The sequence below is a fragment of the Octopus bimaculoides genome, chromosome 11 (assembly GCF_046866305.1).
Source record: "Octopus bimaculoides isolate indiv1 chromosome 11, ASM4686630v1, whole genome shotgun sequence".
Taxonomy (NCBI): Eukaryota; Metazoa; Mollusca; class Cephalopoda; order Octopoda; family Octopodidae; genus Octopus; species Octopus bimaculoides.
In genome coordinates this window covers 35,800,183-35,811,398 of record NC_142938.1, presented here as the reverse complement: position 1 = coordinate 35,811,398, position 11,216 = coordinate 35,800,183, and the positions used below count along the sequence as shown (strand labels likewise).

The 11,216-nt window shown below is 35.0% G+C and overlaps 1 long non-coding RNA gene across 1 annotated transcript; it reads left to right on the top strand.

The window, feature by feature from the left end:
* Window positions 1–5,310: 5,310 nt before the first annotated feature.
* Window positions 5,311–10,671, top strand: LOC149133251 (uncharacterized). Its single transcript, XR_016243639.1, has 2 exons — window positions 5,311–5,874; window positions 10,497–10,671. It is a non-coding gene; the product is annotated as an uncharacterized LOC149133251 (long non-coding RNA).
* Window positions 10,672–11,216: the final 545 nt, after the last annotated feature.

Here is an 11,216-nt window from a genome sequence, read left to right as displayed (position 1 = left end):
TGTAGAGGGTCAATAGTAGTAGAGTTGTTGTATGAGTTCTCAGTCGGAGGCAGTGTCACAAGTTCAAGTTACTGTCAAGGTAGATGTTTCAAAGTCATTGTCTTATGGAGCTATCAGTGATAGCACAGTAGATGAGTCAAAGATAAGATGTGGAATACCGCCACAACATAATAGTGGCAACATGAATATTACAGTACAAACAATAACATACAAGTGGACGAGAATCCACACTATAACAGTGGCGACGAGGATATAAATAATTCACATGGTCAACATTGAAACGAAAAAACTTTTTTCAGGAGAAAATAAACATTTCACATGGACGCTGTTGAAAAATTTTTCATGTGGAGAAATTAAAAACTCGACAGAGGAGTAACAAACATTTTTGTTGTACATATTTTACATAAAATCCATAAAATTATGGAAAATTTGTTGAAGGGTTTAGTTGAGTTACAAAAACAGCAACAACTCAAAGAACAACAAATTCTACAACTAATGAAGTTTATAACAAAACTGGAAAATACGTTTTCGCTAGACCATGTAGCAAATTCAATAAATGAATCTAAATATGACCCAGAAGAAGGAATCATCTTTGAGGCATATTACCGAAGATTTGAAAAAATTTTTGAAAAAGAATGCCAAGACTGGATAGATGAAATGAAGATGCGTCTAATTCTGAGGAAATTGGCAATGACAGAGCACAAAAAATACTGTAACTTTATATTGCCTAAAAAAAGTTTCTGAAATAAATTTCATGGACACAATTGACATTTTATGTAAGTTGTTTAGTGAAAAAACATCTTTGTTAGAAATATTTGAACACCGAGGAAAGTGATGATAAAGACTTTACCACATATGCAGGTAGAGTGAACAGAGAATGTGAGAGATTTAAACTGGATAAACTAACTCCAGACTCATTCAAGTGCCTGATTTTTGTTCAGGGACTTACTGCTAAAAAGGATGCAGAAGTCAGAATGAAAATTCCCGCAAAGCTGGAAATGAACCAAGATATAACTCTCCAGAAACTATCAGAAGAGTGCAATATGATATAAAAAGTAAGGCACAACACAGAAGAAATCCAATGCAGTGATTGTTTACAGATAAAACCAGTGTGGAAGAGTCAGAAGATGGATAAAGTGTTTCACAAAAAACATGATATACAACAAGAGATAACCTATGTATGGCATGTGGTGGTAGGCACCTAAGAAAAGAGTATCCATTCAAAAAAGCAAAGTGTTTTTATTGTGGGAACACAGGACACATTAAATTACTCTGCAGAACTAAGATGACAAAAATTGGACCAAACGAGAAAAAATAAATAGTTTGTTATCAGAGAAAAAAGTTTAAACAAGAAACAGAAATTTCATCAAGGTGAGAATCAAAACCACTAGTGTCAAAATGCAGTTAGACACAGGTAGTGACATCACTATCATAAATGAAGAAACATGGCAACAAATTGGTAAGCTGAAATTATTTAAATCAAATAAAGTAGCAGAATGTGTTACAGGAAAGAAATTATATTTGCAATGTAACTTTTCAAAGTGAAACAAAAAGGACAATCATTTATGTTTTGAAAAAATCACTAAACCTATTTGGCACAGAATGCATGGAGTTATTTAAAATGTGAAATATCCCCATTAGTGTCCTCTGGGAAAATGTAGTCAGCACAGTTGAAAGTTTGGATGAAGTCGAACAACTGAGACAAAAAATTTTTTAATCGTTTCCAAATGTTTTTCTGGAAGGATTAGGCTGTTGCACAAAAACTAAAACGAGGATCATGGTAAAAGAAAAGGCAATACCTGTTTTTAGACTTAAATGGAACGTGCCATTTGCAGCATTGGACCAGAATAATAAAGAGCTAGAAAGACTAGAAAGTCTAGCTATAATTGAAAAAATCGATCATTCAGACTGGGCAGCTCCGACAGTTTATGTAAAGAAAATAATAATAAACTACAAGTGTGTGCAGGTTTTTCAACTGGATTAAATGACACTTTAGTCGAACACAATTATCCATTACCAAGTCCAGAAGAAGTGTTCTCAAAACTAAATGGAGGAAAAATTTTCTCAAAGTTAGACCTCTCAGAGGCCTAACTACAGATACAGGTAGAGGACAACTGTGCACTAATCAACACATGCTTTGGATTGTATAAATTCAAGCGGATTCCTTTTGGAATAAAAGTGGCACCTGCCATATTCCAACAAGTGATGGACGCAGTGTTAAATGATTGCAATTTCGCTATCGCTTATCTCTTATCGTGATGATATTTTGATAAAGAGTGATGCTTTGAACATATTAAAAAAGTATTCGGAAAAATAAATGAGTACAGGTTTAGACTAACAGAGGAAAAGTGTGAATTTTTGACGAAAAAATCAAATATTTAGGTCAAGTAATTGATGAAACAGGATGAAGGCCAGACCCATCAAAGGTGATGGCAATATGGAATATGCCTCTTCCAACGAATGTCAAATTGTTACACGCATTTTTACGCTTGGTAAATTACTATCAAGTATATATCCCAAACATACACAACACAAGGGCTCCACTAAATGAGCTGTTAAAAAAGATGCCAAATGGTTTTGGTCAGAAAAATGCCTGAAGGCATTTGAGGAAGTAAAAAGCATGTTAACTTCAGACTTGTCACTTACATACTTTCATCTGAAGTTAGAAGTGATACTGGCAACAGATGCTAGTGGGTTCAGGATAGGTACCGTACTCCTACACAAATATGCACACATCAAGGACACTATTGCCAGCAGAAAAAATTATACCAAATTGAAAAATAGGCATTGGCATTTATATTTGGCATAAAAAAAGTTCCACGGGTTTATACATGGTAGATGGTTTAGACTATAAACAGACCATTGCCTGTTGCTAAAGATTTATGTATCCAAGAAAGGAATCCCAGTACATACAGCAAACAGGTTGCAGCGATGGGGCACCATACTACTAAACTACAACTATGCAATGGAATATTTACGTTCAAAAAAGCTTGGACATGCTGACAGCCTATCCTGGTTAATACCCAGAAATGGCAAACCATTCGAGGACACAGTAACAGCAGCCCTAATAGCCAAAGGAGAAATTAAACACATAATGTGGAACATTGTATAAGAGTTACCAATAACACCAGAGGAGATAAAGAAACATATGTCAAAAGATAAGTTCATTAATGAAACAAAAAAACTTTGTAGTCAGCTAAATAAAACAAAAATTGGTTCAGTAAGAAAAAACAGCAGCAGGTAAACATATATTCAACAGGCGATCGCGTACTAATGTATGGCTAAAGGGTAGTAATACCTGAGACTTTACAAAAAAGAATGTTGAAAGAATTTCATATTGGACATCTGGGAATCGCAAAGATGAAAGTGCTTATGCACAATTATGTGTATTGGCTGAAGATAGACAAGGAAGTTGAAAATGTAGTAAAAGGCTGCAGAGGATGTGCTCTGGCAGCGAAATTGCCTTCTCAAAAATGGGAGCCTTCGCCATAAGTAAAAAGTCCATGGTTAAGACTACATATCGATTTTGTGGGCCCATTAAATGGTTATTACTACTTAGTAGTAGTTGACAGTTTTACAAAATGGCCAGAAATTGTTAAGTGCAAAAGACCAACCTCTGAAATGGTAATGAATTTTTTGCATGAATTATTCGCAAGATTTGGCATCCCAGACGTGATTGTATCTGATAATCGAACATAATTTGAGTCTAGTGAATTTAGAAAATTCTGCAAAATATTAACGGTAGAACATAAAATGATAATGGCCTTAAAATCCCAAATCAAATGGACAGGCAGAGCGTTTTGTGGACATTTTAAAAAAAAGATATGAGAAAAGCAAACAAGGAAGTCACAGATGAAGTCACTCTGCAGTAATCCCTAAGTGTATAGAGGGTACACCAAACACAGTCCCAACATTCACACTAAATGTAGAGATCAACCACAGAACCTTTCTAATTCTAGTTCTGTGAGGTCTTCCAGGGTCATTTTCACTATTGACATGAAAGATCTGCTCAAGGAATCTACTATTCCTAAGTGTGCTGTTATAGCATGAAGATGCACTATTAAAACTACCTCATCCAATGATGAGACTGGTTGAATAAGCAGCAGACTTTAAAAAATAAGTACTGAGGACAATTTCTTTGACTAAACCTTTCAAATATCCCCTCCCTCTACTTGTGACCACTCATTACATCCCTCCCCCTCTATCAACAATCCTCTTTTGGCAATCTCATGAACTGACCCACCCCTTCACCCACTCCAACCCCAGGTCCACTTCACTATATACACCTCCCTGCCCCCAACCCTTTATATCTTTTCCATCTTTTCTCTCTTTCCCTCTTTCTCTCTTTCCACTCTCTCCACCTGATGTAGCCATGTTTATGCTTTAATGCAAGCCCCCTTTTTCTGTCCCTCAATAATACCCTCTCACTCAGTTGACAGGTCTATCTTGCAAGTTACTGGTGACCTCACTACTGTTGGTGTCATGTAAAAAAAAGTACCTAGTAGACTCTGTAAAGTGGTTGGTGTTAAGAAGGGCATCCAGCCATAGAAACCATGCCATAGTAGACAACAGGGTTTGGTGTAGTCTTTTGATTTGTTAGTTCCTGTTGAATTGTCCAACCTATACCAATGTGGAAAATGGAGTTAAATGATGATGATGATGGTGATTTTTTAAAATCAATCCCAAGAAATATTTGGACTCAGAATACAGGTTCTGGTTTTATGCTTGGGCAAAATAAATTCATATTGGCATATCTACACAACTGTGCCCTCCTGCCAACTTTGTTTCCTCATAGCTTTCAGAAAAATGAATATTTTTTGATGAAATTTTCTACAAATACTCTTCAGATGGTGTAGATTTCGATTATATCAGAATTTGTTGTGGAAAATTTTTTCCGGGGGTGGGGAGAGGAGTTTCGGGAAGTTCATACAAGTTGATTTTATGTCCTCATAAGTTTCAGGAAAAACGGGTATTTTTTAATGAAATTTTCAATCAATATCTCTCAAGATGTGTAGCTTAAGATTATATCATAATTTAATGTGGGGGAAGAAATGGTGGAAGTGCGCATACATACTGACATACATGACAATTTTTTTCCCGAAATTTCAAGTTTCATTTGAAGATACATGTGATGTGTATCAGTATGTATGTGTACGCGCCCAACAATAATTTTTTTTTCGTATTAGATTCCAATGTAATTGTAATCTACACACTCTGAAAGGTATTTGTAGAAAATTTCATTAAAAAATACCCATTTTTTAGAAAGTTATGAGGAAACAAAGCCAACACGTGTGAATTTTCGGAAACTCCTCTCCCAAACTCAGGAAAAAAAAATCCACAACAAATTCCCATATAATCGGAATCTACACTATCTGAAACGTATTTATAGAAAATTTCATATAAAATATCCATTTTCTGGAAGTTATGAGGAAACAAAGTCGATGAGGAGCACACTTATGTAGCTATGCCTTCATATTAATATATTGTCATTGAATGCCGATTTATCTGGAAAATTTAGAAAAGGACAATCATTTTAACTTCTAATTCATATAATGATCAGAATGTTTTATTTTATTTATTTTCATTCGTGAGAAATCATCACCGATATTTTGAATAAAAGAATAACGAAGAAAGGAAAAGAGAAATAAGAAGCATTATATTACAAAAGAATTATATTATTTATTGTCGAAGAAAGGCAACAAATGCCCTTTTTAATGTAAAAAGAGAAAAAATTAAAGAGAGCGGAACAAATTGTTAATTGTTGGGCAATTGTTGGGGCATAGAAGAGAGTTGAGGAAGCGGCGACAGTGCCGCCGCCTAGCCTCAACCTCCGACCGGAAATGGCGGACAACACGACTTTTCAATACGATCCAGGTATTACTTACCTATTTTCTATATTTCAAATTTCATTATTCATTCTTTAAAATGAATATTCTTTTTTGCTATTGTTGAAATTCTTTTCGTAATTGCTATTTCTGAGAATTCAGTTAGATATGAAGTCTTAAAAAGCGAGAACTAAAACGATTTTCGAGGATCCAAATTGTCATTCTTAAGAAAATGTAATTAAAGTTGATTATTTCGAATAATATCTGGTTATTATTATAGAATTAAAAATTTGCCGTTAAAATTCTCCTCAATCCAACTTAATTTCCATAACCTTAGAACTCCTCAATCATAAAACTAAACAAGACCAGTTTTCTTTTTATGCTGCAATAATTTCTATATTACAAATGAAGAATATTTAATTTGATCACCGAAACGAATGTATTAGTACCATGATGTGAGTGATGCCTTGTTGTGTGGAAATATCAAGGAAATATAAAAGTAACGACTCTTTAAAACGATAGATGCACGAAGCAGTCCAAAATTGGACTGACTGCTATTTCTGGGGGAATTATGATTCAAAAAGTGCGATTATTACTGCTTTGTTTTCTCTTTGAAAAAGTTAAAAGAAAAAGAAAAAAAAAAACATGGGTTTCAAACTTTGCACATTTTGTTTTGTTTCTTAATTTAACAAAATACAAATCTATTCCAAGACATGAATTTACAAGCTTCATAAAATTTGTTTACATTTAGAATGTAATAAATGTTTATTAAAAAAAAACTGCATCTTAAAAGTCCTAAATAAACTAGTGAGCAATGCGATTCTCTAAGTTACATCCCTGCTACTAACCATCTAGTCGTTCATTGGCATCTACATTGAGTGAATAATAGGATTTACAGCACGGGTAAATCTATCTAGGAGAACAAAGAACGTCTTTGTGTTTTGCTTTTTGTTTGTTTTCTAGTCTTTCAACAATCTTGTTTGGATGGTTTGAGAAATGATGGAAAAAGTCGATATAGACGCGAAGTAGTAATAATAATGATCCTTTCTACTATAGGTACAAGGCTTGAAATTTTTGGGGAGTGGGGGCTAGCCGATGACATTGACTGCAGTACTTGACTGGTACGTATTTCATCGACCTCGGAAGGATGAAAAGCGAAGTCGATTTCGGTGCATTTTGAACTTGGAACGTAAGGACGGACGGAATGTCTCTAATTATTTTGTCCTACATACTAACGGTTCTGCCAGCTCGCTGCCTTCTTATTATTAATAATAATAATAATAATAATAATAATAATAATAATAATAATAATAATAATAATAATAATAATAATAATAATGCATATATGGTTGTAATGCACGTGTTTGGTGTACCCTTATCAAATGGGTAGCCATGATGGGTATACTGGGCTTCGTATATTTTACAAGTGTCATTTTGATGGCATGCATTGTTCTCTTACTCAATAATAATAATCTTTTCTACTATAGGTACAAGGCCTGAAATTTTAGGAGAAGGAACTATTCGAATACTATTCGACGTAATGAATTCTCCAAATTTCACGCTTTAGTGCCTGTAGTGGAAAAAACTACTATCAGTAGAAGACCTGAAATTTTTGGGGACAGGCAAATCGTTTTCCTCGACCCCAGTGATCAGCTGGTATTTAGTTTATCAACCCTGAAAGAGATGAAAGGCAGAGTCGAAATGGCTTCTGATTTAGGCACAATACCAGGGATTCTGTGTGGATAGAAGGGATTAATCGAGACCATCAACTCCTGTACACGACTCGTATTTTTTATCGACCCTGGCAGGATTTGAACATAGAATGTAAAGAGCCAGTATAAATGTCACAAAGCATTTTTTCCTGACGTTTTAACAATCCCACCTGCTCGTCTCCTGTTGTCATTACTCAAACAGGATAGTTCTGGGAAATGCTGGTAACCCTGAATTTGTTGTCTGTTTTGCTTCTAGCTGCATAACTTGCTCCAAAACTAGCTTCCTTTCTACCTGTTTCACCTTCATATATGGACAGTTGCCCACAGGTGGACTGGTTCTGATTGTATCTCTGTGCTCTAAAACTAGCTAATATGCTTTTCAATCTTTCTCTAGAGATCTGTCTCATGTGATGTTCTCTTCCCAAGAAGGACAACTTTTCTAGCCCTGCCAAATATTTTTACTTTCAATATTTCAAAGGTGATAGAAACACTTCTAACACTTGAAGACTTTACTTTTTCAAGAACGACCAATTTCTTTTGTTGAGACATCCTAACTAAACACACGGCAATTGTTCTCTAATGCACATTCTATCAGCTCTGGTGACTGCATATGTTTTGCACTCTATAATCACTAAACATTAACAATCTCTTTGCTGTTTCTTCTTTTGATATTCATTACTCTGCAGATGAAACCACTGTTTGCTTAATAACCCTCAGCATTATCAGTACACAATTTTAACACTTTGCACCAACATAAACTGGAAGGTCATTCTTCACTACTTCGTCCCATGTCTCTCTGGGTTTCCTTCTTCCACAGTTCCACCCACATTTTGCAAGTTGCATTTCTTTATGCAACTGTCCTCATCCGTGTGCATCATATGACCACTCCAGCTCAGTGTTCTCTCTTGCACACTACATTTGATGCCACTTATGCCCAATTTTTCTCTCAACACATTTGTACTTTGTTGTATATGCATATTGATGTTGCACATTGAGCAGAGCATGCTAGCTTTATTTCTTTTTAGCTTGTACTCTGCGTTCATGACCCATTGCTAATCTGACCACCTTAGTAACAAAAGTTATCTGCTACCTCTTGGACATTTAAGAAAATCTATTTCCTGTATGTTCTTACTTTGTATTGTTTCTGTGCATTTTCCACACACAAAGCCTACTTTTACTGTTAGCCTTTTCCATGATTCCACTACACCTCTCTTATGTGTCCACAATTTGCACTGAGTACGCTGTATGTAGTTTCTACCTACACTTTTTCTACATATTGGATAGGGCCATTTTCTTGAAGAGATTTGGGGTTTATCTGTTTTCCTACTTACTAGAACATGGGTCTTTTGCTAAGTTAACCTTAAGGCCTTTTGATTCCAAATTTTGCTTCCTCGCCTGGAATTACATTTCTAGTTCTACAGATTCATCTATAAGAACAAGGTCGTCAACACAGAGAAGCTTTTATGGGAAAGCAGTCTTAAACTCTTCTGCTATGGCCTGGAGGACTATGATAAATAGGAGGGGGCTGAGAACTGAAGCCCAGTGAACTCCTACTTGCCCACTAAATTCATTGCTGTATTTTTACCTTACTGGTAGCACCACTGTACATGGCTTGGATGGCTCTCACCAGACATTCATCTACACCTAGCTTCTGCAACAACCATCAAATGAGAGAATGAGGACCCTGCCTTTCTCCATGTCTGCAAATGCCAAGTACAGCAGTTTATTTTTGGCTAAATATGTGTGTGTGTGTGTGCATATATATGTATATTTGTGTGTATTTGTACATGTACTTGTACCACTACACTATTTCTTACCATCCCTCAATCCATACACTCTTATCTCTCTCCAGTCTATCTATCTTGTCTTTTCCCCACTCAAAGCCTACCCTGACACCTCATTACCAATTACTCCTACCCACCCTTGTATGATCTGAGCCCTTTCCTTCATACTCAAACTTTCTATTGCCTAGCATAAAGCTACCTCTCTCTCAACTGTAAGCTCATTCATCTGATGGAAAGTTACAGGTGCAATAAAAAAAAAAAAACCTGTACGCTGTGTAAAGTGGTTGGTGTTAGGAAAAGTATCCAGCTGTAGAAATCATACCAAAAGAGACACCAGAACACAACAGAGTCCTCTAACTGTTTCCATCAAACCATTCAACCCATTCTAGCATGGAAAATGGATGTTAAAAGTTGATAATGATGTATGTGTATATTTTTTGTTTATATATCTGTATATGTGTGTGTGTGTGTGTCTCTTTGACATTGTGCAATAGTTGTAAATGAGTGTCCCCATCATACAAACAGTATCCTTACCAATCTTCCACAGGAGCGTATCTGGCCATGAGGAAATATTAACTTGTTTAGAAATAAGTGAAGGTTGGTAACAGGAAGGGCACTTGGCTGTAGAAAATCTGCCTCAACAAATATTCTTTGATTCATGCAAATGTGGAGAAGTGGAGCTTAAAATGTTGATATACAGGACTGATTGATCTTCTTTGTTTTGTCTTAAAGTAGGATCAAAATTTATTTTTAGAACTATTAATATTAACCCTTGAGCATTCAGATTACTCTGTCAGGTGTAATGCTTATTTATTCACATTGTTTTGAACTATGCATTATTTCACAGCTTTGAGATTTCAACCATGTAATTGTTTATTTTTAGAATGATGTTGTATGGCAGGTGTGGAAGACTGGATCTGGTCAGAACATAAGACAAATAGAAAATTCAGGTTGAATATGACTGGTTTAAATGGCTTCATAGAAATTTTTTTCTTCTTTTACTAAAATAATTAATATGAGTAATATGCAGAAGAGTTATATGAAGTATTTCATGGCAATGTTTGATGATAACTTAAAGATAGCTCATTCCAGATGTTCATGGAGTGAGTTTTATTATATCTAATAAAGAGTTAATTTCTTTTATAAACAATCTGTGATTTTTTTTTTGTTTCTAGATAAAAATTATGATGAAGAAACTTTGGCACAACAACATGAAATTGAAATGGAAGTAAGTTTTACAATTTCTTATTTTCATTATTTAATTTCTAAGCATAATCAGTTATTCAAAAAGATATTTCCTGTATAAAATGTTAGTCAGTATGATAAAGTCGACTTGGGTTGGTTGGGGACCATGTGTGCACACGTCTGTATTTCTGCTTTCATTTTCATAATATAAGGCCCTCATCATGATGTTTGAAAGGGCAATAACTATGTAGAGTTGCATTAAACATTGAAAAACCTTGGTATAGTTTTACTCTGCTGCTTACAAATTGAATTTACAGTATATGTCTATCTCTGACAAAACACTCCATCTTCTGTAGATTCATAGATATTTTCTGTTGCTGATTTTCAAATTCTTTTATGATTCCCTCAATGAGAGATTTTTTTTTCTGTCTCCAATCTGCTTGCATTTAGCGGAGTTTCGGTGAAACTTACCCATTGCTATTTTTCATGTTAAAATGTGTTCATAAATTTTAAAGTTCTCAAGTGCTTTCTCTATATAAATTTCCCAATTGTATTAGTCTATATGTGTGTGTGTGTGTGTGTGTATATATATATATATATATATATATATATATATATATATATAGGCGCAGGAGTGGCTGTGTGGTAAGTAGCTTGCTTACCAACCACATGGTTCTGGGTTCAGTCCCACTGCGTGGCACTTTGGGCAA